This window comes from Rhinatrema bivittatum, chromosome 14, assembly GCF_901001135.1.
Source record: "Rhinatrema bivittatum chromosome 14, aRhiBiv1.1, whole genome shotgun sequence".
Lineage (NCBI taxonomy): Eukaryota > Metazoa > Chordata > Amphibia > Gymnophiona > Rhinatrematidae > Rhinatrema > Rhinatrema bivittatum.
The window spans coordinates 12105918-12118852 of NC_042628.1; the positions used below are offsets into that span (position 1 = coordinate 12105918).

A 12935-nucleotide genomic window follows, 5' to 3' on the forward strand; every position below is an offset into this window, starting at 1 on the left:
GGTCATATGTGACGCATTTTCAGCTCACAGCTGCATTTTTCTGCTGCTTATATAAGGACATGAAAAAAAGGCAGTGCAGTCCCATGAGAAAATATCCGGGATCAAGTCAAGGCCAACAAAAACAAATGAATGGAAAAGCCTGTTGATTGCTGAAGCTCTCTCAGCCTGACCCAGAGGGAGAATAATAGTAAATGAATTAAAACACGTTAAATAACTTTTAGCACACTGTGTATCTCTTTCCATTCTGCGATATGCTGCACATTAGTTGATTTTCTCCAGCAACAGAAAGTAATAAATGCATTTTATCAGGGAGCAGGGTTTAATTTCAGCTCATTACTGCAAGCAATTTGCCGCTTATTTACTTTGCAAAGCGTGAATGAAATGACAGCATTAAGGAGATGGTACATGGGCAGGCAGGGCTTATCTCTTTGTTTATTAGATTGCCGTGACACGACTCTGGGATCTGAGGCCTCGTGGCTTGGCGTAGGGATGTCCTTCCCAGAAAGGCACTCTCAACATATTCAGTGCAAATGGTGATGCACTTCCTGCTGCACGGGAGAGTGAGGGCGAGGCCTTGATGAGCTCTTTTCTGAGGGGGCCTCGCTCTGACATCCCTGAACGGATTCAGTGAGAGAGAGGCTAAGGCCACAAGCAAACTGCAAGCCGAGCTAGATCGGGGGGGGGGGGGGTAGTCAAGTCCAGTCCAGGACTTGCTGCAGTGGGTGGAACTCTACGTCGTGCATATTCATGGAGGATATCCTGAAAAACCGCACCGGTTTGTGGGCCTCCAGGACCAGAGTTGCTTGGCCCTGGACTGGAGGCTAACTCCGAGCGACACTTCTGAAATTAGAAAATGATGAACGTGTGCGTTTTTCACATGGTACAGATATTCTGACATCCGTCGGGGGGGAGGAATGCCATCTTTTATTGGACAAGTAGAATAAGAAATAGAAACAAAGACATAGCTGTTGACCCCAGATAAAGGACCGCAAGGCACGTCTAGCTCGTCCCGATACATTGGGACTCTGCTTGACCTCAGGCTTTACCCTACTGAAGGTTCCTCTACGCTTATCTGATGCTTTATTGAATTCTGTTATGGTTTTCATCGCTACCATTTCCAATAGGAGGCTGTTCTACTTGGCCAACGCCCTTTCTGTGAAGAAATATTTTGTTGTGTTACTTGTCAGTCTAATCCCATTTGAGTCTCATGACTTGACCTTTTGTTCTAGAAATTTCCACTGGAAAATTACTGCTTCATGGGCACTATTTATACTTTTGAGGTATTTGAATGCCTCTATCGAATCATCGTTCTCCCACCTCACTTCTAATGTACACACATTTAAGTTTCTAAGTCCTAATTTCATAGGGCTTTTGCTAAAGGCTCTGCACCATTTTGGTAGCTCTTCTTTTGAAGAAACAGTCCCCTGAATTGGGCAAAATGCTCTAGATGAGGTCTCAGCGGTGCTTAGGAGACTGACATTCCCTCTCCTTTTCTGACAAGCTTATGAGTGACCACTGCTGACTGGGAGAGTACAGGACAGGACCCAGCCGAGGTTTGCATTATTTCAGCCAGGCAGTTGGACTGTATTGATTCCACCTGCATGAGCATTGCAAGGCACACTTCTCTAATCAATAAATAGAAACGAATCTGCCGTCACTAATTGTGTATGAGAATTTCATTTCAGCTTTCACCCAAAGCTGGGGCCAGGGGAGACCAGAGTCTACGATGCCTGTTTTTTGCATCACTAACAAACTTAGGATACCGTGGAATTCCTGGAGGGGCTTACGTTCAAAGGGGGAGGCGTAATTTTTAAACAGCTCACATGTAATGCTAACGTCTGTGGGTGCTATGTTAGGGGTGTGGGGTTTGGATTTACATGTATGGGGTGAATTTTCAGAACCCTTCATGTGTAAGTAGAGCCTCTACTCCTGTATCTCCATATTTAAAAAAAAAACCTAAAACACACACACATTTTTGCTTTCCCGCAGACAACGCTGCACTCCAACATAAGAAGGGACGGTCCAGGTTTCTGAATGAGGCCAAAACTTGTGCACATAAGTTGCTATTTTAAAAGACATACGTGCACGTGCATTTGCCAGCTTATTTGCTTATTTTTGCATCTGCTAATTATCTGGTGTTAATGATATTAAAAGTGTTTATTTGAAGTACTGACCGGCTGGGAGGTCTGGCTGAAGCACTAGGAAGGTCTCGACGAACTGGTGGTCCAATTGATAAACTGGTTAATTTCATTTACGCTTGCATTTTTTAAATTGGCCAACTTATGCGCGTACAGACCTACTTTAATCTTGCGCATAAAATATATGCGGATATATTTTTTAAACAGGTAGGAAAAGAATGCACTTTCAATGCATTGTTATATGTGGCTTCACTGCCTTGCACGTATTCGCATGTAAGCATTCATCTGTGTGTATTTTATAAAACATGTGTATATCATACATGTGGGTTATGAAATACTCGCGTATATCTGCTGGTGGCTGTATATCTGAGAATATGCTGATACGTGCACTTGTTCGACAGATGTCCCTCGTACTTAAAAAAAAATATGTATACACACAAATTCACCTACAGAAGTTACTTGTTGCAAAAAGAAGCTGAAACTTTGTGCAGGCGAGATTGAGTGTACGTTCACATAACTTTCAAAGCAAGCTTGTGTGTATATATATATGTGATTTGAAAATCTGTATAATTTGTGCGCCTCGCTTCCGCATAAGTTTCCCACAGTTACAAAATTACCCTCCCTAAGATAATGTAGATCTGCAAAGAAAGACATCCAAACGGAGCAAAACAAAAACAAAATTTGAACTAGGTGGTTATGGAGGGGACCAGTGGTTCAGAGTTTTCTGACCTGAGCAAAGACTTATCCAATGCCCTTTGAGGCCTGTCCTGATTTGACTGATTATCCAACCCGAAACCCATGATCACCTGTTTGCATGGGGTATAGATTTAACCCACACCAAACTCCCTGTCCCTCCTATGTACAATCGACATTGCGTCCTGGCAGCATGTCTTCAGAGCTCAAAGTATTGCAGCTTTGTTATACTCTAATGTTCTTTTATTAGATCTCAGAGTGAGATATACACAATTGTTGTTATTTTTATTGCCAGCTTTCTCCTGCTCTGAGGTTCCAACTCCTTTGGAATTAGAATTGGAACCTGGCACCATGAGCTATCATTTGCACCTGTCCGGGGATTGCCTTCTCTTCCCCATTGCCTATCCCCCTCCCAGCCTCCTTTACTGCAGTCAGAACAGAAACAAGTCCTTCTCCGGCGGCCGTGCACCAGGGCTCCTTCCAGAGGCCTGCAATGACAGGCACTGACGCCAGCCACTAGGTGTCACTATTGTGGAAGACGGTGAGTTAGGGGCTCTGAACGCTGACTCCGCAGCATTCCTGACCCCCCCTGCTGGCCCAAGGAGAGGAAAACCCGGGCCAGGAACGGAACCCAGGGTGCACAGCACCACCACCGAGCTGCCTGGAGTTACTCTTTTAATGTGATTGTGTTGCACCGTCACAGTGGGTTTCCATTAAAATAAATTTACTTTCTTCCAGTGCAAAGTGAACTCAGTCAGTTTTTGGGTTTTTTTTTGTTTGCTTAATAAAATTTAAATAATGCCAGATCAGCAGCAAAAAAAATCATTGAAATAAAGAGAGACAAACCCCCCACCCACCCCCTCAGTGAATGGAATTGTAAGGTGGAGCCAGATAGAAAAAAACATCTTTCAGTGATGTAGGATGAGTTATTTAAAGATTTAGAGAGAATCCAATTAACTGGAGTGGAGGAGTAGCCGTGGGCTATGAACCAGGGAAGCTACTCCTTGTGACCTGGGGCGAGACACTTCATCCTCCACTGCTTCAGGTGAGCCCTCGGGGGACAGGGAAATATCTACGGGGCCTGAATGTAATCCACGTTAAGGTGGCAAGAAGCAGAATAAAATTCTAGGGAAGAGATCCAGACCGCTCCATTTACGTGCCCCTCCCCCCCAGCACAGCCCCCCTCTCTCTATTGTCAGGTGCACAGACTCTTCCTGATTTTGCTGCTTTCCTTTCCATCTATTTTACCTGCCGACTTCACCAATGACTCGGGTCAATTTGCCATTAACCAAAGGAGAGAGAGCAGGGCAGAGACAGGCGTGCTGCATTGCAAATTATAATTGTTTAATCAGGCAGAGAGGAGGAGAAGAATTTGGGGGAAAAGGAACCACGTCTTAAAATGAAGAGAAGCCAGTTATGTTCTCTTTTTGTACAATAACATGGGGCCCGGGAGACTGCTCTAGGATGGGACAGAAAAAGTTTAAATACTAAAATACATTCATCTAAAATGGATAAATGTATATTCAGCAGATGTCAGGGCTACATTACTGTACAATTTCCAGGTGGACAAACCTAGCCAGTCAGGTTTTCAGGATATTCACAATGAATATGCATGAGAGAGATCTGCATACAATGAAGGCAGTGCATGCAACTTCTCTCTCGGTACATCCCAGGATACTGAGGGAGCTCAGAGATGTGCTGGCAGGTCCGCTGAAGGACCTGTTCAATAGATCCCTGGAAACGGGAGTGGTGCCGTGGGATTGGAGAAGAGCTTCACAAGAGAGGAGGCTGGAAACTACAGGCCAATTAGTCTTACATCGGTGGTGGGAAAATTTATGGAGACTCTGCAGAAGGGAAAGGATAATGAACTATCTACAAATCTGGTGGGTTGCTGGACCCCAGGCAGACGAATCTGATTGATTTTTTTTGATTGGGTAACCAGAGAACTGGATCTAGGAAGAGCGCTCGATGTGATCTACTTGGATTTCAGCAAAGCTTTGATAGAGTCCCACACAGGAGGCTTGTGAATAAAATGAGAAGCTTGGGAGTGAGCGCCAAGGTGGTGGCGTGGATTACAAACTGCTTGATGGATAGGAGCCAGCGTGTAATGGTAAATGGAACCTGCTCTGAAGAGAGAGCTGTGTTAAGCGGAGTGCCACAGGTATCGGTGTCCTGTTCAATGTCTTTGTGAGCGACATTGCAGAAGGGGATAGAAGGTAAAGTTTGTCTATTTGTGGATGATACTAAGATCTGCAACATCCCCGCGGAATTGTATCTCCCGCGGGGATGTAATGATAACGCCCGCGGATGAAATCAATATGATCTGAAATTGAGAAAAAATCCCTTGGAATCTGGAATACAATCTTGATATCAGAGAGGTCCCTGAGGCAGCTGGGACGCGAAACGTGATCACGTTGCACTGAGCTGTGCTATCTCCCCAAGAGGAACACTCGTACTCAGACTGAATAGAGCTGAACTGAGCTCTGCCATTTAAGGGAAGAACCTGATATTGGCGAATATCAAATGCTTTAAAGAATTTCTGTGCGCTACGATATAGCACTGAGTTTTTAATAAAATATAAAAAAAAGGAAAAAAAGAAAAATATTTTTTGTGTCAGTATACGACCAATTATTAAAAATGGCCCTCTAGCAGTTTAAACGATGGAGCAATAATGCCCAAAAAACACTGCAGGGCGATATGAAGGTCGTTTATGAAAAACATAAGAAATTTATGAAAGTTGGGATTTTGATATAGTTTATACAGTTAACTTAAAGGTGAATTTGTATTGATGTTCTGAATATATAATAGTAGTATCGTCAAAATCGTTAAAGGAGTATCTTATTATGTAAATACTGTGTGCTATTTAGGAAAGTGAAACAAAAAATATTCCAGTGCACAAAAGAGGCACTAGTTCTGAACAATTTTGTCCTCTTACTGCATCCTGGAAGTGTTAAATCCATGCTCGGTCAGTGTGTAGGGTTTGAATATTAATCTCTGGATTACTGTAAAGTATTCAGATACTAAAACTGAACATAATCCATGTTACAGTTGTGTTATTTTTGTAATTCAGTGTTCGAGACTGCCATATTTTGCATAATCTTGGAATAAGCACAGCAGCCTAATTATCTTTCATTGATATAATGTTACTGAAGAAGATATTTTCTTGTAGGAAGTAGGGTCAATTTATATTTTTAAGAGACATCTCACTACAGAGTTCTCTAGCCCAGGAGTGCTCGAACCGGTTGCCCCCAGCTAGTCAGGTTTTCAGGATCTCTACTTGTAATTATTTATGTAGCGTCAAGCAGTCAGTAAGTGCTTTCAAATAAATGAATATGCATGAGATGTATTTGCATGCACTAGCTCCTATGTATGCAAATATTTCTCATGCATATTCATTAGAGATATGGCTTGGGGGGAGGGGGCCTAATGACTGGTTTGCACACCCCTGCTTATTCTGCCTTGCTGCAGCCTGTCCTAATGTGCATTGGAAAGTTTCTGAACTATTTTAGTTCCGCATCTCTTCACATTCAGTGATTGTTTCTCTATTGTTCAAGTCAATATGTGCATGATAAGAACATAACAAATTAAGAACATAAGAAATTGCCATGCTGGGTCAGACCAAGGGTCCATCAAGCCCAGCATCCTGTTTCCAACAGAGGCCAAAACCAGGCCACAAGAACCTGGCAATTACCCAAAAACTAAGAAGATCCCATGCTACTGATGCAATTAATAGCAGTGGTTATTCCCTAAGTAAATTTGATTAATAGCCGTTAATGGACTTCTCCTCCAAGAACTTATCCAAACCTTTTTTGAACCCAGCTTCACTAACTGCACTAACCACATCCTCTGGCAACAAATTCCAGAGCTTTATTGTGCGTTGAGTGAAAAAGAATTTTCTCCGATTAGTCTTAAATGTGCTACTTGCTAACTTCATGGAATGCCCCCTAGTCCTTCTATTATTCGAAAGTGGAAGTAACCGATTCACATCTACTCGTTCAAGACCTATCATGATCTTAAACACCTCTATCATATCCCCCCTCAGCCATCTCTTCTCCAAGCTGAACAGCCCTAACCTCTTCAGCCTTTCCTCATAGGGGAGCTGATACATTCCCCTCATCATTTTGGTCGCCCTTCTTTGTACCTTCTCCATTGCCACTATATCTTTTTTGAGATGCGGCGACCAGAATTGTACACAGTATTCAAGGTGCAGTCTCACCATGGAGCGATATAGAGGCATTATGACACTTTCCGTTTTATTAACCATTCCCTTCCTAATAATTCCTAACATTGTTTGCTTTTTTGACTGCCGCAGCACACTGAGCCGACGATTTTAAAGTATTATCCACTATGATGCCTAGATCTTTTTCCTGGGTGGTAGCTCCTAATATGGAACCTAACATCGTGTAACTACAGCAAGGGTTATTTTTCCCTATATGCAATACCTTGCACTTGTCCACATTAAATTTCATCTGCCATTTGGATGCCCAATCTTCCAGTCTTGCAAGGTCCTCCTGTAATGTATCACAATCCACTTGTGATTTAACTACTCTGAATAATTTTGTATCACCCGCAAATTTGATAACCTCACTCATCGTATTCCTTTCCAGATCATTTATATATATATATTGAAAAGCACTGGTCCAAGTACAGATCCCTGAGGCACTCCACTGTTTACCCTTTTCCACTGAGAAAATTGACCATTTAATCCTACTGTCTGATTCCTGTCTTTTAACCAGTTTGTAATCCACGAAAGGACATCGCCTCCTAACCCATGACTTTTTAGTTTTCTTAGAAGTCTCTTATGAGGGACTTTGTCAAACGCCTTCTGAAAATCCAAATACACTATATCTACCAGTTCACCTTTATCCACATGTTTATTAACCCCTTCAAAAAAAATGAAGCAGATTTGTTAGGCAAGAGTTCCCTTGGGTAAATCCATGTTGACTGTGTTCCATTAAACCATGTCTTTCTATATGCTCTACGATTTTGATCTTGAAAATAGTTTCCACTATTTTTCCTGGCACTGAAGTCAGGCTCACTGGTCTATAGTTATCCGGATCGCTCCTGGAGCCTTTTTTAAATATTGGGGTTATATTGGCCACCCTCCAGTCTTCAGGTACAATGGATGATTTTAATGATAGGTTACAAATTTTAACCAATAGATCAGAAATTTCATTTTTTAGTTCCTTCAGTACCCTAGGATGCATACCATCTGGTCCAGGTGATTTACTACTCTTTAGTTTGTCAATCTGGCCCACTACATCTTCCAGGTTCACAGTGATTTTGTTCAGTTCTTCTGACTCATCACCCCTGAAAACCATCTCCGGAACCGGTATCTCCCCAACATCCTCATTATAAACACGGAAGCAAAGAATTCATTTAGTCTGTCTGCAATGGCCTTATCTTCCCTAAGAGCCTCTTTAACCCCTCTGTCATCTAATGGTCCAACCAACTCCCTCACAGGTTTCTTGCTTCGGATATATTTAAAAAAGTTTTTATTATGAGTTTTTGCCTCTATGGCCAACTTCAATTCAATAATTTCCCTTACAGTTCAAGTAGACAGAATGATGCTTCATCAAGTATAGTCTAGAACTGCACATGCCTGCGTACACGGCCGGTGCAAGCATATTTGGCACACTAGGTGAACCTTTGGTTATTCACATCCCCTCAGCCAACTTAACTACTGTTTGCAGTGGCTCCAGCACAGCGCTCCCGTCTTTGATGGTATTGGCTCTGGCACAGCACCCCTCTGGACCTCACACTGTAGCAAGATTTTGCCACCCCCGTAATCTTGGTGCTGTGGGCGACTGCCTCGTTTGCCTAATGGGCCTGCTGGGGGTGTAAAAATAGCCTTCAAAAAAGGCAGCAAATGGGTTGGTTCCAGTAATGGAAATGGATTTTGCTGGTTGCTCTTTTTCCCAAATGGCGTAAAGAGTTCAAAGGGCGTGGGATAAACACTGTGGATCCCTAAAGGCTAGAGGATAGAATGAATAATAGAGTGCATGGGGTAACTTGCTGGTGCGGTGGTGGTTATTACCCTTAACATATGGGACTTCATACTGTTGATGCAACTGCATTATTGCTCTCTGCTTCAACGGCAGGGGGAAAAGGGGAATTAGTTTCAGACAGCAACCAACAAGGACCTTGTATTTTACAGTCTGGCTAAACAAATAAGAATGGGGGTAACTTGCTGATATGCAGCTCTTACTACCCTTAACCAATAAGCCTGATACTGTTGATGCAACTCCAACATTGCTTAATCTTCAACCGCAGGAAGTGACGGGGAGCTGGACTCAGACAACAACTGCCAAAGGCCCTGACTGATGTTTTGGGAAACTAATTATGGGGGTGACCTGTATGGCGTGGCAGCTTGCTGGGCAGACTGGATGGACCGTTTGGTCATTTTCTGCTGTCATTTCTATGTAAATCATTATAGCACTTGCATAAATTGCTCCATTTTACAAATTCATAATTAAAGGCAAGAAAGTACAAAATTAATTTTAATAAATTAGGGTGGATGGCTCTACTCATTATTGGGGGGAGGGTTATTCCTACTCAGTGAAAGCAGAATCACTATTCTACCACCTCCTGTATTCAAGGCAGGTCAGCCATGCTTTTTCTTGCAGTAGTAGATTGAGAGAAATGACAACTCCATTTGACCAATCATTATAAAGAGAGGTCTGGTGTCCGGCATGGGGGAGCTAGAGGGTTGGGATACCGCTGGGCAATTTGTGTTGTTTACCCAAAGCAGTAGAAAACCCAGAGAAGGAGTCTCAATCTGGGCACCCTGATGGTCCAAATGGCCTTTATCTGTCAACATTCACTAGGTTACTAATTGCTGGAACAGAATTTCTCTATAATCAGTATATGATGTTGAATACACCTCAGCTGCCTAAAGCCATAACCCAAGAGTATTCATTCATTCATTTTTAATTTTTATATCCCGGTGTTCCTGTATGAAATACAAATCACATCGGTTTACATTGAAACAGAGAACAAGAATTTGCCTGGAGACGGAACATGGAACATTTGGAACATTGGGAACAATGGAACATTTGGAACATAGGGAACAATGAAACATGGAACATTTATATTTCATAGTACGGCTTTGTGTAAGATACAACTGATTGAAGGGATCACTTTGTGTTTCATGCCCCTGCTGTAATAAGCAGACGGGTAACATGAAAAATAATTTAATATTAAAATTGTTTAAAGGATAGCCTAGCCTTTTCATTTTTTAAATGTGCATTTTGTTTTAATCAAATAAAAAAAATCAAAATCAACAAAACATGAGGGAAAAAAAAGGAAGGGAGAAACTGAAAGGAGATGACATTTCCTGCCATGCACATCCCTCCTCCTCTGCAGGCTCACGGCCCGCATACAGCTTTTCACCAGCAGCTCTGAGGCAATGAATAACCATGGTGACTCTTCCACTGGAATAGTGATAGTCAGTTCTGGGCGAAGATATCCTTGGCTTCTCCATTAGCACAGACGCTCCATCTCTGCGATGCCGGCGAAATCACTCATGCAGCACGCTGTGTGAATCAGAAATCAGAGGCCCGCATAATGCTCTGTGTTTAGTCACTTTCGGCATAAATCTTTGGAATCTTACGTTCCTGTGCCTTCGTGTCATAGATTGTCGAGTACTCCGCAACGCTCATGTCATGATGAAGGCTTTTTAAACGCTTTCCGTTCAATGCACAGAACACGCCTTTTCTCCTTTTCTCCTGGATTTCTCTCTGAAGAAAGCTGATTTTTTTTTTCCCTCTAATAACAGATTCACTCCTGGACTAGATTTATAAATACTTTTTTTGCTTTTCCAACACTCACCGCCACACTTGCAATCAAATTTTGATACTTGGCGGCCTTTTGGCCCGTTTCCTGCCAGGCTCGCTACTGCCGGGATTCCTGGAAACTGGAAAAGAGCGATGCTGCTGATCCGCCCCGGCTGCCTCTGCACACAAATAGCTTGTGGGCAACCCAGGAGGAGCCGAGGCACTGGGTTATGAAGTCTGCACAGCGCCAGATTCTGGATAACGGAACAGAACCTGGGGCCCGCGGGGTTTTCTGGATAAAAAGTGCTCTACTGCGGGATGGGCAAGTCCGATAGGGCTGTGCATTCATTTTTAAACGACATAAAAAATGCAATGAAACATTCTCTTTCCGTTGCTGTTTGATTGTATTTTATGTGTGCATTTTCTGATACCTGCTGAGATTTGTGGATCAGCGGGATCGAAACTGTATAAACAAATAAATAAATGTTTCAAAACTGGACAGAAAATCCCCAACAAAATGTGTTGTTTTCCTTTTCGTTTCAGAAAGCGGCCCCCCAGGCACAGCACCAAAGCAAGCCCCTCCCTCCGCGGTTCTGCCACAATAAAAAAAAAAAAAATAAAAATTTAACCCCCACCCTGGCCAGACCTTCCTATTCTCTTCTTACCCTATCTGTGGGGGGGGGTCACAGAAGTTGAAATGGGGCAGGAGGCATGGCCTGGGCCCTCCTGCCCCGCTCCAGGTCTGGCGCCATTTTCAAAACCGGATCTGGCAGGGCAGGAACCAACTGCCCCCATTTCAAGTTCTATGACCCCATGGATGGGGTAAAATGGGTATGGGGAGTTGGAGAAGGTCAGGGTCAGTGGTGGGAGGGTTACTTTGTTTTTTCTTGCAGCGGTGCTGGGAGGGGAGGGGTTGGCAGGGGAAAAAAGAACTCTGCCCGTTCATTTCCTTTCCTTTGATATTTATTTCATTTCAATTAAATAAAAATAAAGCAAATAAACATGAAATTAAACAAAAAAGGAATTAAAAAAAATGAAATAAAAAAAATAAAAAGCAAATGAAACACAAACGATTTTTTTCTGTGCATATCCCTAGTCCTCGGGCCCCAACCAGTTGGATTTTCAGGATAGCCCTAATGAATATGCATGAGATAGATTTGCATACAATTGAAGCAGTATACATGCAAATCTATCTCATGCATATTCATTATGGTATTCTGTAAAAACCTGAGCTCTTAGAAGCTCTCAAGGACTGGAGATGCCCACCCCCTGCGCTATTGTACTCTATTATGTAATAATAAGAATATAACAACAAATCAAAATAAAACAAAACAGGAAATGAAAGGAAGAGGAAGTGACTGGGACTGAGGCCAGGGCTCCCCTCTCCCTGCCAACCCAATCCAAAATTTAAAAAAACCTGAAGGTTCCCCATGCCTTCTCCTAGCCCATCCCCCAGACCCTTTTCCACCATAGGCGGATCCTCGCTGATCGCCCGGGCACTCCTGCCCCTCCAGCACCAGTAAATATTTAAATATCCAGCTGGCAGGGCCAGTTCGGTTGGAATCTCAGGGGGGGATGACTACAGCATTATGATGTCATGGAGCATTTTGACAGCTGCCCTGCCATTGGTTAATAGCTACAACCAAATTTCTGGGCTGAAGAAAGAATCAAGGGATCATGAAGTGTTCCCACGTCGCCTTCTTCGTAGCTGCAAGAGCTGCCAGTTCTCATTCACTGGGAGGAACAATTCCAAAACAAAATCTCTAGTATAATGCATTTCCATGTGGGCTTAAGGTGTATTTCTATTTCTTGCGTCTCCTTATAATGAAACTCTGACATGCAAACAAATTATGGTGCCAGGTTCTGGGCTGGCATAGTCACATACATATTTCACAGTTTGACAATGGGAAATTTCTCCCAGCTATTCTGTAAGTATTTTTTAATTAGTGAGATACGTTTGGTAGAGGAACCTGAAACCTCGCCGTAAAATTCATCAACAATGTCCCTTTGAGATGGCCAAAAGTAAAACAAAACAAAGCAGAAAAAAAAAATCACACAACAACAAAAAAAATCCAGATCATCTCCAGGGGAACAGAGTTTATCGTTAATAATCTGCCGCTAAAAGGGTAACATCTGTTTTGGACAAACTGTAATGAGATTTAAACCCCAGGTGGGGGGTGTAGTCTACCGTAATGAATGCCATGCTCTAGATCTAAATAGTTTTAATTTTTTTGTTGGCAGGAATGGCTGCTTTTTTTTTTTTTTCAAATGAGGTTGCGTTTCTCCCTCCCCCATCTTTCTTTGTTTAATGATTGCTATTAATTTCCAG

General features: G+C 42.7%; 1 protein-coding gene across 1 annotated transcript in view; it reads left to right on the forward strand.

Annotated features, from left to right (window-relative positions):
• The window catches only part of MAD1L1 (mitotic arrest deficient 1 like 1), an 841854-nt gene that overhangs the window by 629759 nt on the left and 199160 nt on the right, over positions 1-12935 (forward strand). The window lies entirely within an intron of this gene.